Source organism: Anabrus simplex, chromosome 3, assembly GCF_040414725.1.
Source record: "Anabrus simplex isolate iqAnaSimp1 chromosome 3, ASM4041472v1, whole genome shotgun sequence".
NCBI classification, from domain to species: domain Eukaryota; kingdom Metazoa; phylum Arthropoda; class Insecta; order Orthoptera; family Tettigoniidae; genus Anabrus; species Anabrus simplex.
This window is the reverse complement of record NC_090267.1, coordinates 439,780,643-439,786,479: the sequence shown is the minus strand read 5'-3', so window position 1 is coordinate 439,786,479 and position 5,837 is coordinate 439,780,643.

The following is a 5,837-nucleotide window of genomic DNA, read 5'->3' as shown; positions in this document are numbered from 1 at the left end:
TCTTTGAATAATCTTTCAATATACTAATGCAATATAATTTTGCTACAGAACTTTTTGTTTTAGAAACTATTAAAAGGGTTAACATGAACAAAATTAGTGAGACAGGTACTATGAAATCATTATTTTGATGTGTGATTCAAGCTAATGGCAGTTGCAAGAAAGAAAAGGATGGGAGTGCAAATTCCTTGAATTATATAGAGTGTTCCCAAACATAGGGAGTAATTGGGGGGGTGGGGATATAGTATACCCCAAAACAACACAAATAGTCCTATGAACATAATTATGCCCTACGATCAGTTTTTTTATGAGGTACACCTGTTGTATTTATTAGCTGGATGGAGGGATAGTTTGTGTTTAGGGTTAAGTGTGGAGTCAGGGATGCCGTTACGAACATTGCAGTATTTGGCCAGTATATGGAACTAGGTTACCATCATATACCTGGAGTGTTCAGACATGTCCAACAATCATTGAGGTGCATGGTGTGACATTTTGAGCAATTCTTGTAATACAATGCAGTATCCCTTCTGGTACACCAACTGCTACTCAACATGGGATGTGCAAGGTAAACCAATACTTCATGTGCACAGTTGGAAAGTCTGAAACTCATAAATGACAGACAATATACTATCCACCTACCCACCCATACAGAGGTAGGAAAGATCAGTATGGCAGTCGCTTAAGTGCGGCCAGTATCCAGTATTCGGGAGATAGTAGGTTCAAACCCCACTGTCGGCAGCCCTAAAAATGGTTTTCCGTGGTTTCCCATTTTCACACCAGGCAAATGCTGGGGCTGTACCTTAATTAAGGCCACGGCCGCTTCCTTCCCACTCCTAGCCCTTCCCTGTCCCATCGTCGCCATAAGACCTATCTGTGTCAGTGCGACGTAAAGCAAGTAGCAAAAAAAAGATCAGTATGAAGATAAAGTTGGAATTTAAGAGGACAAACTGGGGCAGATGCTCATTTATAGGAGAGGAATGGAATAATTTGATGCTTGTTGTTTAAAAGGACCTAACATCTAGGTCATCAGCCCATTGGAATAATTTATTAAGGGGAGTGTTTGATAAATTTCCAACTTATTTGATATAATTTAAGAAAAGACTAGGTAAACAAGCAATAGAGAATTTGTCACCTGGGTGACAGCCCTAAATGCAGATCAGTGATAATAGATGTACAACAAAGATAATTTTGCCTATTTTTATGTTTAATGCCTATTTGCTTCTCTCTGTTTGAAACAAAATTAACATTGTATTGCAGTGAAAGTAGCTAAAACAAGCCTTTTAATTTTCAAAATTATGAGAGACATCTCCATTGCAAAAGTGGGACTGCCATTCTTGATGGTCAGGTTCCACCGTTACTGTTTGAAGGGGCGGTCTGGTGTCAATGACCTATAATTCCTATTAGAGAAGGAGGGACTTAGCTTCTACTCATTGTTAGAAGAAATAGAAAGGGTTTTAAATAACCTGTACTCTTAAGAATTGGTGGCATATAGAGGTAAAAATATGTTTCCTCACACTTCTAACTAAGGACAACAGTAAAATGCCAGCCATCCAGCAAGAGACTGTCAGGTTGCATTTGATGGATAGTAGGTTTGAACCCCACTTGTCAGTATCCTGTCAAATAGAACTGGGATGCCATTACTCCGATAGGTCCAAAGTTTGCTTAAAATATTCTGAGCTCAGTAAATTCCATGAAGCAAGATGCTCCCCTGCTTACATATAGCTTAGTGAGGATCTTTAGCCACTAATGGGTTAGGGACCACTAGTGAATTGCATAATTCTAGCTACCAGAGCACAAGGAGGGCCACGACTCAGAATATGTCTGAGATGCCCACTCTCATTTCGTATCCCAACTCTCAGGACAGCTTACTAGGCCACGCATCCGTTGTTCATGGTTCAAGAACTAGGATGTGACTACAGTAACCCACACCATGTTCTTGGCCCAGATTTCTTTTCAGAACATTACACAGTTTTGTTTGTGTGTCTGAGGTTTTCAGGAACACACGAGTTTGTGTTTCACTCTCTCCAACATCTCGCCAGCCATGGGTTTCTTGCTTCTTAATCGATTCAGGTATGATTTTGAAGTGTGTGACAATGACTGCCAGATCCTTTGATCTGTTTCATTGTTCAACACATCTTTGTCCTGTTGAATAGCAGTAACATCATTGGCATCAAACCCATCTATGACTCCTTTTACTATAGTGAAATGCTTACAGTCAAAGAGTGTTGCTTCAATCCAACTTCCCCATCGCATAAAGATGAGCAAGTGGCTGCAGGGTTTGGGTCACATAGCTATCAGCTTGTATTCAGGAGATAGTGAGTTCGAATCCCACTGTCGGCAATCCTGAAAATGGTAAAAAAAAACAAAGTCTGGCTCAGCAGATAAGTAGGTGTGATAAGCGCACCCTATAAGCCTCTACCTTAAAAGGCGCTTTCACAAACATTTTATTCATTAGTGGATATTAGGTTTTTGAAAGCACGAAACTGTGTTCATATTTCTTTCATTACCATACCTTGTTAAGGCCATGTGCAACAGATACCAAATGAGTGAAATCAGGGTAAAATACTGTTAGTGCTGAGGTGTCTTTTAGTATCTGTTAGAAGTATCTAAAATCGATCTTCATGACAAGCTGTAGGCCACAGCGAGTGTAATGAATCATTGGCAAAGCAAGCAATCGCAGTTAGTAGCAGTAGTCCTTTCCAACGCTTTGCATGAGATAAGGTATGAAGTTCCCGGTTCATCTACACATAATTTCCCGACTAACATACTTGTTATATTCTTGATGCATATATCCATAATCTCGTCTACAGCTCTCCAACCACACTGTCGTGTAACTCCCCTCGGATTTCGTTGACCACCGATTTATAGCACTTGTCAAAGTGTCCTTTTCTACGTGTAGGTTCTTGAGGATAATTCGGTTGCAGTATTTTTCCAGAAATCCACGAAAATGAGTATTGTTCACTTTATTCCATGAAATGTTTGCTGCAGTGATGGTGGCATAAATCAGCTGTCAACTTGTCACACCCTGAAGCAGATGCCCATTCTTCTGTCAGTAAAGTTTGTTTCTTGTTACTGGTACCCACTTGCTTAGCATGTACATGAGCTCTGGTATTAAGAGTGCTGCATGAGCTGAAACTTTTCTTCACATGGAACCTGTATTGCACAGCCTTGATTAAAAATTGCAGTACCATAATATGCATCACCTTCAGCCCTCATCTTGGCCAGTGTTACTGAGTTTTCCGTGGTAGGTAGAGGTGAAAGAAGGTGCGGGTGTGAATAGGTCTCCAGCTACGAAAGCAAAATTAATTTAAAATTTAACAAGGTTATATTTTCTTTTCAAAAAACAAAGAAATAACAAGCATGGCAGGTACAAAGTAGCAAATCAAAAAGGGTAGTTACAATATTTACAGGAATTGGGCTTCGCGCCCTGATTTTACACTGCTTGGGCAATCAGCTCAGTTTTACCCCAAACACGAGTTTTAACAGAGGGGCAGAAAACCCCATTCATACCTAGGAGCCCTTGCTCCAAATTACACAGAAAAGCCTCCACGAGGCATACAACACTCAATTTTCAAAAGAGCCACTCGCTCTCAAAATTTAAGCCTCTCCCAGGCCACACCAAACTCCACCTTCAAGTTGTCCTCACTGGACATAGACATAGGGGTACAATACCCAACCTACTGAGGTCTATTAAATGCAAAGGGGCAATTACATGACCTCTAAAATAACAATTTGAGAGGAGGCAATCTGCACTCCTAATACACTTGTTTTTAAAAACCTAATCTGGCTCTAGGCCACTAATGCAAGGGCTAATCCCATACTACCGAGGTGACTTTAGAAAAGAGCAATTTGTTTTACATTAACGAAGAATAGGTTGAGAAAATAAGTTCACCTCAAGACAATGTGAGTGGGAGCTCGAGAGGGTTAGCACTCTCTATCCCAATATGCAGCTTAAAAGAGAATAGAAGAAAAGATCGTTACATTTTAGGAAAAGGTTACATGGAGGAACGCTTCGCACCCGCCCCGAGAGTTAAACTGCTGAGCTAGCAAAGAAAGAATTTATTAATCGGCCATTACCTTATTGATGACCGCTGCCGAGGAAAGAGGCGCTTCCCGCCTCCTGCTATGTACTTTATACACAGAAAGATGGAACAGAAGTGGCCCGGAGACCCTAAAATCAGCAGTTTAAATACTCTCGCAGAAGGTTCTAGGCGTTAGGGGAATGAAAACACCCTCCCGCGATGATTTTATTGGTAGATCAATAAACCCCCTACACAATACTAAGAAGAAACACATAATTGGTGGAAAATTAATTCAAGAAATTCGGGATAGGCTAGATTTAAAACAAGGGGAAAGAAGGGGTTAATATTGCCAACTTAACCAAAGACTGAAAAAAATTTAGCAAAGAACAAACATTTGAAATAAAAATTTCTCCAACAAAATAGTTCTTTGACTCCGCACTAGGTTGCACTATTGTTGATCTTCAGTAGTGTCCTCTAGAAGAGAAAGTTCACACTTCTTACTTCAAGCGAAACAAAACCACATCAAAAATGACACAGTTCAAAAACTCAAAATTTTCCACGTGGTGACATCTTCTGAGAAAGTTGAGAATTAATAGCGTAGATAAAGTTCAGACTTCCTCCAGCAGAGGAGTTTCAACTGGCGCACATTTTAAATTAGCGGAGTGGAGGTGTACCGCCCGGTACAGACCTCCCCCCCCAAAAGTTCCTCCCGGGGTGACACATGAAATTGTTTGAAAACAAGGTCCAAGTTTTGATGTAGATATGGAGATTAATTGCCAAAAAAATTTATAAGATTTTCTTAATTTGGTTTGATTTAGTTTCAAAATTTTGTTGTTGCAGATGAAGAATAGTTTTTAAGTTTGTAGAAGTAGAATTCTGAGGATAAACTTTTAATACTTAAAAGTGATGAAAAATTTTGCAATGTCCACCAAATATTGCTGTTGAATTCCCAAGTGTAGTCATTGCTTATCGTAACTGTCCATGTAGTTGATGTTGATGAAGTTGGATGGCCAGACCGGCCGTTGCAGCTTGCGTCCAAAGGAGGCCGCTCGAACCTCTCAAGTACCCTGAGATACCGCTCGCCCGCACTATGAGGGGAGCAGAGGTGTTGAAACACGCCGCGCCCGCGGTGAACATATACAGGCTGCGGGCAAGTAGCAGGTCGTGCGCCGCACATCAGCCTTGGCCGGGAGGAGAGCTCCGGCTCGCCGTGCACATGTCGTCCTCGCTGGGGCCGAGGGGGCCCTTCCTCAAACCCAGTTGCGGCACGGCGCCGCGCGGCTGCGGGGGCACTGAAACATTAAAGCTAGGCGGCAGAATCGTGTTGGACCATCATGTTTCTTTTGAGGGCACAGGCATGTAGAGAGATTGAGGGGCCAGCGGCGTGCAGATATCCATGGCATTTCATCTAAGCCAGCCACTGTGTGTAGTGGAGCAGGAGACGGGAGCGTGGTAATGGCCGTGGCAAGGACAGGATGGCAGTTTAACAAATCGGGGGAGGTTTCACAGAAATGCTTACATATAAAATAAAAATAGAAGGAGCAGAATGCCTTAAGAGTGGAACTCAAAAAAAAAATATAACCTTCATATTCCTATCAAATGATATGAAGCAAGTTGACACAAAATTTACACCGGTTTCACCTGGGACAGGTGAACCCTAAATATCCTCTCGGTGGCTGGATTGCTTACTAACAATGTAACCGGCGTAAGAAAATCGAGAATGATGCATGGCCCATGAAATCTGGGGGCAAGCTTGCCCGCGGGAACAAAATTCTTGACCATCACCTGGTCACCTACCTTCAAAGTGGTGGGTCTCCG